The following is a 13,319-nucleotide window of genomic DNA, read 5'->3' as shown; positions in this document are numbered from 1 at the left end:
TTGGTCGAAATACCACTATTACTAACAAAGTTATAATACGTCAAAGTTGTCACTTCCTTGTAAATTCAAGACTATGAATGTCAATGTTATCCGAAAGTGGATATTCTCACATAATATATGCATATATTACGTGCTACGTACAAAGAAACACACAAAACCTTTCGTACCTGAAGCGTCCAGCTTCCGGTTTCCCGACTTGTTTAAACTTTCCTCGGGTCTGATGGACTGCTCCGCCGCTGACGATATCACCTGCCGTTCTGCGTCTGATAACGCACGTAGCGCAGACATTTTCAACGTACCCTTTGCAGAGCTCGAAGTCTACTTTCGTTGCGCGATTCCTAAGCTTTGTCGAAATTACAACGCAGAACAGCTTGGTCCTTTTAACTTCTCTACTTTAAGTAGTTTTAAACGTAGGATAAGATTATTGCTTTCTCCTCCTCCTGAGGACAATTAGTAATTCGAGTTTACTCCGTTTGTTGTCCGTTAAATTTAATAAATAAATTAAATAAATAGATAAATAAAGAGAATTTGGGTGCTGATAGGTTTTTTTTTTTGGTGCACGGAGGTCTGAAAAACTTTTGAACACACAAAAGCTTGAAGTTCAGCCGCGCGAGTGTTTGAGTTAGAGCAGACACATTTGGGTTTCGCACCTAGTAAAAACCAACCACGGTCTTTCCAGTTCAATCTCTCCCTAAATGAATGTTCATTTAGGTTTTACTTCGCGAGGTCGCTTTGTCCTTAGCCACTCGTGCTTCTCGTCCTTTTGAACTTCTCCCCACCTTCCGCGTTTACGTACAGAGTATTGGAGTCACGCAAGGGTACGTCGTCGGGCTACCACTAAACACCTTCTCATTGTCAGAGGCCTTGCCAGGAACTGTTTGTCAAATTACTTCATGCTGGACCCTGACTTCCCCCGCATTGTGTAGTCTTCAAATCATGGAATTCCTTGCCCCAATAGGAGGGGAAAGAAGGAAGGGGACTGTTAATTTAAGGAATCTCCTACGCATCAGAAAAAGGTGTAATCGGCGTCGTCCACAACTCTATTACAAAACACACAATCAGGAGATCCTGCCTTATCAAAATTATGCAAATAAGACTGAAAAGCTCAATGTCCGCTTAGAAGTTGGGTAAGGAAATAATCAGTATCATCATGCTTCCGAGTCAGCCACGCATCTAAGTTGCCAATGAGTCGCGAAGCCTATATGATTCTTGTCTCATTTTTTAGTGTACGTCCCTGTTGTTCATGTTCAACTACTTCTTTTGACACTTCTCCTTTACGCTTGTATATAGTTGTATGCTCCTCACCAAGAAGCGTAAAGGGAATCAGCCTCGAACTCATTATTATAGCCGGTCCAGAGGGAGTGGGGTAGGCAAACGCCACTCGCGAAGCTCCCCACCTATACTTGAGTAAGACTAGCACCCATGTACCTGATTGCCAACAGCATCATTCCATACCTCTGTGCCGTAGAACCGAACAGACTGTGTTGTAGTCATTACCCGTTGCTCCTCGAAAAAGCCCAACTTTGGGTCGAGCATCAGTCCAAGGTCCTTAAGCGTCGGTTTTGACCCCATCATCGACCCGCCGAACGATATGGGACGCAAGGTCGGGATTCCGTTTTTAGTCAGGATGACTATTTTGATTTCCTCTAATGCAAGGTCGAAACCATGAGCAGACATACATCCACTTACCCGTTGCATCACCATGCCAACTCTGTTTTACTCTTCTGGCAAGTCGAGTCTTAGCAGATTATCGTAAGAAGCGTTCCAGGGATCCGGCTCTAGGACAGATCCCTGTGCTTCTCCCTGACGCGAGCTCCGTCCTCTTTTAGCGTCTCATAGAGAACGGAGCTGTGTCGCAGGTAATTCCTCAATATCGTAACGAGCTATCTCTTACAACGTGGAAATTATTGCCTAATGTCCCTAAAATATCTTCCATCTTACGGAATTAAAGGAATTTCTCACAACGAGCATGCGTTAACGATGAACCGCATCTACAATATTCACGGTGGATCTCTCTGCTCTAAAAGTGATGATCTTTTTGATAATTTAGCGGCCTTGTCACGCGTACAAAGTGGACGGTATACAGATGGCAATTCAGGATCGACTCTTTCGGTCAGCACAAGCCTCGCTATCTTTCGTCGGGAAAGAAAAATGCCCTCTTTAAGGCAAGCACTGAATGCGCGAGCAGTAGGTCAGCCTTAAGTTTGAGCACCAGTTGGTGTACCTCTACCGCGATACCTTCGGACCCTGGTGGTCATTTGCTTCTCATCGAGTGGACTGCCAGTTCAAATTCTTTATAGAGAAAAGTGAGCAGTCCTCAAAGCTTTCTACGCTGCTGTCATCAAGCAGTATGAGACGCGTAAGGAATAGTACCCGTACAATACAACCCATCTGTTCGGCCTTAAGTGAAGAGGGTTGCCGCAGAACCTCGATTTTTCTGGTTACCAGTTTGTAACCGAGTTCCCACGAGTCCCCATCCACTTCGGCGACCAGTTCCAGCCACTAAAGAGCTTGACTTCTGTTCATTGCGCTGCGGAATCTTCGTTGGGCTGATCTGTACTCTGTCATAGTGATATATGCCTCCTCCTGGTCGTTTAAACGTTGTGTCAAGCAGTAGAGTTTGTGACACTCCTTCCAGAGATCGGTAATTTCCATCACCCACCAATTTATAGAATGTTTGCCACATTTCCATGCCGTCCTGGGCATTAAAGCTCCGCAAGCTGTCACCCGGCAACGAAAACGGAATAACGATTTGCGCATTTTCGCATGGAACGTGCATTCCCAGTACAAGGAGCTGACCAACAGCTAGCCGATACCCTGTCCCAATATAACTCATCAGACGCTGCCTCACCTCTGCCTTGGGAACAGTGTGACCGAAGTGGCTCGCAGGTGTTGTACGCTCCCTTTTATTATTTTTATTATAAAAAACCTGTAATAAACTGTCCGAAATTGTACAAAGAAGGGTAGTATATTTGAAGAAAGAAGTAAAGGTGCTCTCTCGCCGTAATAGCTAGGAGTGGATGTACCTTCAGGGCAAAGCCTTTACTCCAGTTTCCTGAGACCATAAAAACACCCACCCAGCTCATCTCGGATCTTGGGACGATACAGGCTACTAATTCAGGTCCAATGCACATTACCTGACTAAGGTCCCGTAGGGGCTGCCTCATTATATATGTCGCAACTAGGCAGAGTTAGGCTTATTGCCACTCCATCGACGTTGGCAGGGAGTTATTGACGGCTCCAGGGACTTCCAGTGTGTCGCGACGTGTACTAGTCACTTACGGTTCACTCTTGAAGCTTTCTCCAGCCACCTACCTAGAACGCAACTACCTAGCGGGGCCAGAACTACTTCTCAGGCCCCGCAAGTGAACAAGTTCTACCTGTTGTGTATGGACAATAAGAAATGGTCAACTTCATCGGTATGTGATCTAAATACCCGTAGACGTGTTAATGAAAAGCAGAAGTGGCAGTGCATAGGAAAAACTGGAGCTAAAACCATTCAATGGAATTCAGTATCTTAGGATAGCTGCAGCTAGGTCGACCTAGGTTTAAGCCTGGACAATAATAGAAGAATCGTGTGGAATTTCAAGTCTCCTACTACGAGAGACAGTGTCCGGTCTAATTTTTCTTCAGATTATGGTTGCAAAATTCGGCAAGTTCACACACGCCCCCGTCCTTCAACCAGGATCTGTTTGCTTGCTGATATGTGTCAGGGGCAAACAGAAGCAACTGCCTGGAGATAGTCCTCCCTGCAATGGATAAGGTGCTAATAGGACCCCAAGTCAAGGTGGAACAGTAAATGCCGATGGCTGTGTGGCCAATGGGGAACTTGGTGTTTAGTATGCAAACTCTGAATATCTTGGGCACCTTCAATTTCAAAGTGTATATTTTCCCCTGACTATCCATGGCACCAAGACATGGACTCATATGAACAAGAAGTAGTGATGTTAGGCGCATCATCGGAACTTGAGCTACTGTCTTTCAGCCAGAAGATAGTTTCTAACTTGGAATCCGCTGTGTAACGAATACCGGCCATAGTTCTCATAACGCGAAACCGTCTAAGTCGGTGGCCTCCTCGAAAACAAGGGTAGACAAGAATGTCGATTACCGGAAGCCGGCAGAAAAGCAAAGATCCTGCTCAAAAGCCAGTACCAAAAGGCCATACATATTCTGGGAAATATTTCATAGAAGAAGGAGGCCGGCACTGCCGACGACCGGGATGAAAGGAACATCGCTAAATACCAGGCGATTGTTGAAGAATGTAACAACAAGCGTAATGGATCTCAAAACAAGATCGAACAAAAACACAAGCGGAAAAGAGTTTACAGGGGCTCGGAAACTAAACAGACTCTGAAAACAAGTAAGCAAGCATGGACCAGCGTTGAAGTGTGGCGCGGCAGGATCTGCGGCATTCGAAATTTATTTCGAATGTTGCGGATGCGGACGGGTAGATGGCGAACTCTCCACTCACTCATTTTCCGAACGCACCGGGGGAGTGGAGAATTAGCGGCGAAAAATATGCCGTTGGTTGGGACAGTAAGGACCGCATGGAAATAAGTCGGTCTCTTGTGTTCCAACCGCGGCGGTGTAAGCAGACGTGTCTTCTTGATCGGTTTCGGTGCTTTGTTTTAATTAAACTTATGTAAATCCTAAAAAAGGCTAAAAATATTAAATTAAATTAAAGGCAAGATTAAAACAAAGAACAAAAATTAAATTTGGTTTTCGCAGTTCATCCTGAGCTATTGAAACGCTTCCAAATCAGTTGTGGTCTGCACGCTACTCGCATTCTCACGTTTTATTCGTGTTCTTTTAGCTGAATGGATTTCCCACTGATTTCATTTTCTGTTTTGCTAACTAACGCGCTAAACTGGAAATTACTCTAAATGCAAACATCCGGAGTGAAAGTTACTTGGAGGTTGACTATAAATTGAAATACTTTTATTGTCTTATTTGAAGCAACTTGCAAGTGGAAGTCCGTTTGAACCTTCTGGCGCAGGATAATAGAAAGAAGAGACCCAACAGAAGCATGGCTGTCGGAGAAGTTCATTGAGCATCTCCTGGAAAGCATAGGCGAACAGGGGTGGTTCGTTCCATGCTTCGATTCCTCCTAGGTGGTCCCTGGGTTCCACATTATAGCAAGTGAGAACAAATCCTCCTGGGACTTTCTTGCTTCGTGCGTCGTTAAAGTGAATGACGCCTTGGAGAGCATAAAGCTGAATGTTATCCCATACGATTAGATCTCTAGAAAACTAATCGCTCGCATATGGTTGCCGCGCCTTCAAAACGCCAGGATTCCCAAGGACGACTGCGTGGTTATCAGACACAAAGTGTCTAAAAGCGCTGGAGAAGGCAGATCACCAAGTGCGATTCAGAGTGAAGAACGCAGAGGTGGAAATTTTTCACTACGCGAAGCCGGATGACGATCTGGATCCGCCGGAGATCCGCGAGATCATGCTGAGGGTAACGTAGATAAATCTGTAGCACTCAAAATGTGCCTTGGCTAATCTACTGGTCCTCCTTCTAATGGGAGATATCGCCGTTGCACTAAGCCTCGGATTGGAGAAAGCTGAACCATTAGACCTATAGCATCCTTGCTAAGAAGAGCCTGCAGGCTTTCCTGAGTTCCAGCGACCTGTATATTTCCTCGGCTTACATGGCTCTCCGATCAGCTCCACCTGAAGAACCGTTGCAACTAACGTTTAGGCAAATCTGTTGGTAGGCTGCGATGCCAATGCAAGACATATTCTTCGGAGTAGCTCAGAACTGAACGAAAGAGATTAATTAACTGAGGATTAAGGAGGCCTATATAGCATTCTATGCCTACAGGAAGACCTCTGCTAAGAAATGAGGTCTATGGCTGATGATGTTTTTTTGGATGGTATGGTACGTCGTATCCTAACGAACGGTTCAACTGTCTGGTGGCAGACCTCGAGCAGAAAGTTCCGTAGAATAAAGCTTAATAGAATTCAAAGAACCGCGTGGACAGGTGCTAGCGGGACTTTGAAGTCCTACCCCGCAGATGCTCTCAATGTGCTCCTACACTTCCTCTCCTTACACCTTCCTATCAATGATTGGGGCATGGTCTGAGTCCCGAGCGTACCATAGCCGCTCTTAACCACAGCCGAGCGACCAGTTAAAGTGTTTTTCTCACCGGGGACCTCCTCTAGGCTGGTAGGGAAGTGAAGAAACGCATTGAACAGTCTAAGCGGCATCTTCCCATGAATGAGCAGGCTGGCGGACTGGCCAAGCGGGGTTCTGCTCTTATCAGCCCTTTGGTGAGCACAGCCTGTGTCCAGCCGCGGGTCTCAGATGGCAAAAGTTCACCAGCGGCAGCAAATCAAGGAGAATTCGGTCCGCCTACAGCAAAACCCGATTGCTTGGGCTCTTGTGCTAGCGGCGTGCAAAAGCAAACGAGATTTCGGAAACTTGCGCTGGATATTGGCCTATAGAAAATCATGCTTGCAAACTCGGCATACCTTACAATTCGCATGCCTGAAGCTGCGGAGAAGAGGGAGATACCCTCAGGCACTTCCTTTGCGACTACTTACTATACTAGGTAAATGATTCTTTGAGGACCTTAGAGACGTGGGAGAGCTAGTTCTCTTCATGAATGCTACGTGCTGTCTCTGAAGATTTGAACTGGTTGCAGTCTGTCCTCTTGCTCTTAACAGCGCAGCGCTGATTGGGCTCCTCGGAGCGGCCACTGATACCACTGACCTGCAATGCTTCACATAGCAGTACATGGCAGCATAAAAAATCTATCCTACAACAGTTCGTAAAGGTTTCATAAAGCTGTTTTGAGACCGTTTATCACCCTTAAAAAATTACCATCCAAAATCAAATCTAACACAAAAATTGATTGCAGCCACCTTAGCTATGTATAATGATCCGATTTTCTACCATTAACAGTCAAATCAAATTATCCGCTCCATATATGCAACCAGAAAATTTTCATGAAAATTGTATTATTCCTTGTCGAAATAGGGTCCCACGTGATTCCGATAATTTGGCTATAAAAGCTTCAACTTTTCTCCAATGTTCACAGCCGCAGGTAGCCAACATGTTGGTGAGATTTTATTTAGTTTCCGCCCTACTTTTGATTTTAACGGTCTCTAGCAACGCACTTTGGGTGAGTAGAACCTAAGCAAAGCGGAATAATCTGTCTATAACTATTTGAATATTTTTTACTCCTAACCATCCTAAAGCCGTGGAGCAAAGTGAAGGCTTCCAATGTAACACGCAATCATACGCTGTAATTTTACGGAATAAGTATTATATCGAAAATGGAACTATGAAATAGAAAAATAAATCAAGGAGAAAAAAGATATTTTCCTTTTTGTTAAGCTTTTGTGAAGAAGGTACTGTAAAACTTGTAGTACCGCTACCCAAAATTAAGCCCACCATCAGGGCTGTGAACAACCCGCAAGTTACCTCCTGCATCGAGCGTCATCTTTATTTGAGCAATACTTACATTGGATTCTTTATTAAAAATGTCCTCTACTTTTTGGCTTAAATTGAGTTTTGTATCCACCTTCACTGCCAAGTATTCAATGGCCGGTTTGGAAGTACCATAATGATATGATTTCCAATCCTTTTACCTCTACTTCCGTTTTCTTCCTTCATCATCATCATCAACGGCGCAACAACCGGTATCTGGTCTAGGCCTGCCTTAATAAGAATCTCCAAACATCCCGGTTTTGCGCCGAGGTCCATCAATTCGATATCCCTAAAAGCTGCCTGGCGTCCTACGCTATCGCTCCATCTTAGGCAGGGTCTGTCTCGTCTTCTTTTTCTACCATAGATATTGCCCTTATAGACTTTCCGGGTTGGATCATCCTCATCCATACGGATTAAGTAAGCCGTCCACCGTAACCTATTGAGCCGGATTTTATCCAGAATCTGACGGTCATGGTATCGCTCATAGATTTCATCGTTCTGCAGACTGCGGAATCGTCCATCTTCATGTAGGGGGCGAAAAATTCTTCGGAGGATTCGTCTGTCGAACGCGGCCAAGAGTTTGCAATTTTTCTTGCTGACTTGGGGACCACGAATCGCTCCCAGCTCCTTTTTTTTGTTTTTGTTTGATCAACGACAAAGAAACAGCGACGACGTAATAGCAGTTAAGTTGCCTCCTTCAGGAAAGCTCGACCACCGTTATGGTTCACTAGACCGGAAGCGCACTTTCGCACATATAATATGAGAAGCGGTACAGGCAGGTTCGATCGCGTCGTCAATGAACTGGATCAGGACGTTCTCGAGCAAGTAGCAGACATCGTGGATGATCCCTCGATGAGTGTAAGTAGGCTACTCTTAAAAAATCGTTTAATTAGTACCTATGCGCGTTCCGAGGACGCCGAGCTGCGGGATCTGTTGATGGACATGGAACTTGGAGACCGGAACCCAAGTCAGCTTTTGCATAGCATGAGAGTAAAGACTGGCAAGAACGTCAACGACAATATCGTAAAAAGACCATGGACGCAGAGGTTGCCCGCGCGGGTTCAGGCCATTTTATCAATTCCCGATGCGTCGGTGTTGGAACGTCTAGCTTAGATGGCTGACAAAATTGTTGAAGTGCGCGACCCCGATATAGCAAGGATGGCAGGTTGCTACCACTCAAGTAGATGAATTGTCGCAAGAACTGTCGGCTTCACATTCACGCTTCGACGCGGACATTTCCGTCATACCCCTCCAGCGAATTTTCAGAATATCTACACTGACCTCGTTTCAACTTTATGGGGCAAATGGATCTGCAATAAGGACATACGGTGTTGAACTTAACACTCGGGTTAAGGCAAAATTTCCCTTGGCGTTTCTGTATCGCAGACGTCTCACAGCCCATTATTGTTGCCGATTTTTTAAAATTCTATTTTCTTGTGGTGGATATCAAGAATCGCCGCATAATGGACACAACTACGAGATTCCCGATTTCGGGACATATCGGTACTAGCGAATACGAATCCATTTCCACCATTTGCAGTGCACAGCATCCTTAAAGAGTTTCCGTCCTTAATAAATCTCTCGCTAGACCATTCATACGCAACACACAAGGTTCGTCACCACATTGTCACCACCGGTCCACCCGTAGCAGAGCGGTCAAGGAGAGTGGTAAAGGCAGAGTTCCAATATTTGATGGACAAGGGCTACTCTCGACCGTCAAACAGCCCAGCCCACTTCATTTGGTGCCTAAACACGACAAGTCGAAGGTAGGCTTACTCCGCACCTATCATCAAATTCCTATGTCTGAGGAAGACATTTCGAAAGCAGCCGTAATAACACCCTTCGGATTATATGAGTATACGGTGATAATTCAAGGCCCAGATTGTTGCTGTGTCCCATGCAAATCCAAAGTTATTGGACATTTCAGGGCGGGGCCTAGCACTGCAACCTATCCCTATCGCACCTAATAAAATTCAAGGCCATGACTGGGCCCTTACTACTCAAGTTATCTGGATGACATTCTGGTCTATTCTGAGAATGAATCAAAACATGAAATACATCTCCGTACCTTGTTCAACTGACTAAAGGATTCTGAAGTGATGGTAAACACGGCAAAGTGCATGTTTGGACTCATGGAAGTTGAATACTTTGGACACCAGATCAGCGTAGGAATTCGACCGCGCGACTCACGCGTCTAGGCAATTCGGGAGTGAAGGCAACCGACCTCTATCAAAAACTTAAGACGGTCTATCCAGGCCCCGTTGATGGAATATTTACGCGGGCCATTAAAAATGACAAGTCGGAAATTATATGGACAGATGAGGCGCTCAAAGCTTTTGCCGAGTGTAAGGAGAGTCTTCCAACTTACACCGGCGGAGATTGAAAACCAGGGCGAATTGTTTTATGACACGCCTCTCGGAGTAACAAGGATTTACGTTCCGTCATCGTTGAGGAAACGTGCATCCTACATCGTTGTTCACACCAAGGAATACAGACTCGGTCGTGTTTACAGATCCAAGATCAGCAGGCATGCTAAAAACTCGTTCCAGCAATTTCCGGTACCTCACCAGCAATTTTAACAAGCTCATCTGGATTTAGTCCGTCCACTGTTACCATCCCATGGTTACCGTTACATTTTAACCACGATCGACCGTTTCTCGCGATGGCCAAATGCCGTCCCTATTCCTGATTACAGAGCGTCTATCGTAGCTCAACCCTTTTACATGAATTGGGTCTCGCGTTTCGGTACTCCGAAGGTAATGACGACCGATTAAGAGCCTCAATTTGAATCGATACTTTTCGGGGACCTTACGAAACTCCTCGGTTGTAAACGATCAAGGACTACTCCTTGTCATTCGGCAGCAAACGGGTTGGTCGAACGCTGGCATCGTGTGTTGAAGGCATCGACCATGTACCATGAAAATAATCTGAATCTGTTGAATCTGAATCTGTTGTCGACCATTTTATTAAGATTTCGTTGCGCATACAAAGAAGACCTGGGAGCAAGCCGTGCCTGGTTAAATTTTTGTCAACGGCAAAACGTATCGCGATCCACAATCATTTGCTGATGTAATACGCGAGCTGTGGCCGAGTCAGATACTGCATCGAAACAAAAAAACTCCCTTCATTTTCAAAGAGCTCAAATCGTGCTCGCATGTATTTTAACGCGTGAACAACCAAACTTTCTGCAAACTGTAAACTGAAAGTGCTTGGAGGCACTGGAAAAGGCGGATCACAAATACCGGTTCGGAGTCAGGCACGCAAAAGTTAAGGTGTTCCGCTCCGCGAAACCGGACGACGATCCAGTGGACACTGCTAACGAGCTGTTCGAAGAAAGGAAGTTCAACGGTCAGGCGGGGACTGGGGGGTTCACCAAAGCGCATCATGCTGAGGGTAGTGCAAGTAAATATGCAGCACTCGAAGTGCCCCTGAGCTAATCTGGTGGTCTTCGTCCTAATGGAAGATATAGATGTCGCACTAATTCGGAAACCCTGGATCAGAGGAGGGCGAACTATCAAAGCTCCAAAGCAAATATTATAATTATAATCCACACTATAAGAAACATTGGTTGGGGCAGTAGAGCATGTATCCTAGTCCGGAAAAGCCTGCACCTGAGTTTCAATAACTTAGTCGTGGTCAAACTGGAGCAGGCGGAGGCAGAGAACATGTATATTTTCTCGAGTTACATGGCTCGATCATCTCCGCTAGAAGAAGGGCAACATTTGGCGTCCATCATCGCAGCAAAAAAGGCAAACCTGTTAATAGGCTGCGACCCCAATGAAACAATATAGACAGTCGTCGTTAAGGGGTTGAAAGGGGATCTTTCACATTCACCGAAGTCAAATTACATGATTTCGTGCACTTGATGGTTTCGGAATTGGAAATTACATGATTTCGTGCATTTGATGGCTTCGAAATTGGAATGTTGGTGGTACCAACATCTACCCTCAACGCGAAGGTTTTTGGAGCTGCGCTGTGAACGCGACGTTGCTTCCGCAAGCCATGCTGTCGAAAGACGTTCGAGTAGACCTTGTCAGTTACTTCGGCTGCGGTTTGTAATGGTTGATCTTAACTGTAGCCATAATCGGTTGAAGAGTAGATGGTAGGCTTCTCACCCATACACCACGAATTAGCCGCTCAGACAGTTTGGTGCCAAGGGCGATACCGCCGAGAAATTATAGGCGACAGAGGAAATTCGAGGGTTTCCAGTCACGCATGGAAGTGTTTTCCATGAGCTGTTTTATTTGCCGAGCATCAACGAACCAGAGTGTTCAGGTTAGATTGAAGGGAAACACAGTCCACAGCCGACGATATAGCGGAAAACAACTTAAGGTCGTCCGTATAGAGCAAACAGGGACAAGTAAGGAGGGGAGGAAGGTCGTTAATAAAAAATAAAAATAACAAGGGACCCAAAATAAATCCCTGTGGGACGCCAGACGAGGGTGAGAAGGAGCGGGAAGTACAGCCGTCAAAAGAGACGCGGCAGGATCGGTTGGAAAGGTAAGAAGCAAGCCATAAAACAAGTGGTATGGAAACGTTTAGACACGAGAGTTTGGATAGAAGTCTTCTTCTTTTTCTTTTTCTTCAGCCTTTGTCCCGTTCACAAGCGGGGTCGGCTCGAGAGTTTGGATAGAAGTATCTTGTGATTTACAATGTCGAAGGATTCAGCGAAGTCAGTGTTAATGGTATGAACTTCTTCCCGTGAATTTAGACATTTGGCGACAAAGTTGGTAAAGTCAAGCAGGCTGGAAGTAGTGGATCTCCGTTTAACGAAGCCATGTTGCTCTTTCATTATGTGTTGGCCAAAGTGGACGGACAACTAGTCACTCACATATCTTTCCAGGATTTTGGAACAGGAAGAGAAAAGGGAAATGGGGCGGTAATTCTCGGCAAGCGAACGATCGCCACTTTTGCGTATGGGTATAATGAGAGCCTCTTTCCAAAAGCCGGGAAATGATTCTCTTCGAGGCTTTTGTTGAAAATTAGAGATAGGGGAAGGGAGATGGACTTACCAGTTTTAAGCAAAAAGAGGTTTGGAAGACCATCGTAGCCAGGTCCGACGTTGGCATCAAGTTTGCCAATGAGGTGCTCGACAAGAAGAGGGGTAAGAAGGAGAATGGTAGGCGATACGGGGCAGGCTACATCCACTATCGGGAAGGATTCGAAGGAAGGAGGGGAACATAGACTTGTGAAAAGTAGCGGCAGATTAAATCACAAGATAGTTTGGGGGAATTTAATGGGTGGAGGGGATATTTGGGCAGGGCAGCGGGAGTTGCGAATGTGGGACCAGAAAGGTTCAGGTTCCCGCGCTTTAGTGAATCCTCCACACTAGTCAAATATTCGTTTCTGAACTTACATATTAAGGATTTGACCGATGAACGTAGAGATTTGAAAAAAAAAGTCAACATCGTTTCTAGAAGACAGGAACTTCTTCCTCGCAGTCTCTTTTTGACGTAATTTTTTGTGAACTTCATTGGAGAACCAGACGGGGTGAGAGCGTAAGCACTTACGTGAGAAGGGAAGGTAACAAGGAAGAAGATCAGATAAAATGGTATAGAAAGTGTTGAGTGCTTGGCCACACGTAAATGGAGAGAGGAGGGGAACCCAGTTGATTGACGCCAGGGCTGAGTTCAGACCTTCGAAGTTCGCCTTACGAAAGTTGAACTTAGTAGGCTTGCGAGCGACTGGGGAGTGGAGTCGGGATGTCTGAACATCGAACTCGAAAGCAGGATGATGGACGTTAGGGGCAACGTAAGACGGAGGATGAACGGATTGGGAAAGACAACGCACAGGAAGGTTAGAGAGGGCAAGGGGAAGAGTGCAATCTAAGTGGTTTCTAGAAAGGTTAAACTGGAGGGCGCCACAGGTATACATGAAAGTGG

The 13,319-nt window shown here is 45.6% G+C and overlaps 1 long non-coding RNA gene across 1 annotated transcript; it reads left to right on the top strand.

Moving 5' to 3' along the window:
- Positions 1–7,045: 7,045 nt before the first annotated feature.
- LOC119653145 lies at positions 7,046–7,325 on the top strand. The gene is made up of 2 exons (XR_005249640.1): positions 7,046–7,129; positions 7,206–7,325. It is a non-coding gene; the product is annotated as an uncharacterized LOC119653145 (long non-coding RNA).
- The last annotated feature ends 5,994 nt before the right edge of the window (positions 7,326–13,319 follow it).

The sequence above is a fragment of the Hermetia illucens genome, chromosome 3 (assembly GCF_905115235.1).
Source record: "Hermetia illucens chromosome 3, iHerIll2.2.curated.20191125, whole genome shotgun sequence".
Lineage (NCBI taxonomy): Eukaryota > Metazoa > Arthropoda > Insecta > Diptera > Stratiomyidae > Hermetia > Hermetia illucens.
Note: the sequence above shows the minus strand (reverse complement) of the source record. Positions and strands in the feature narration are given on the sequence as shown.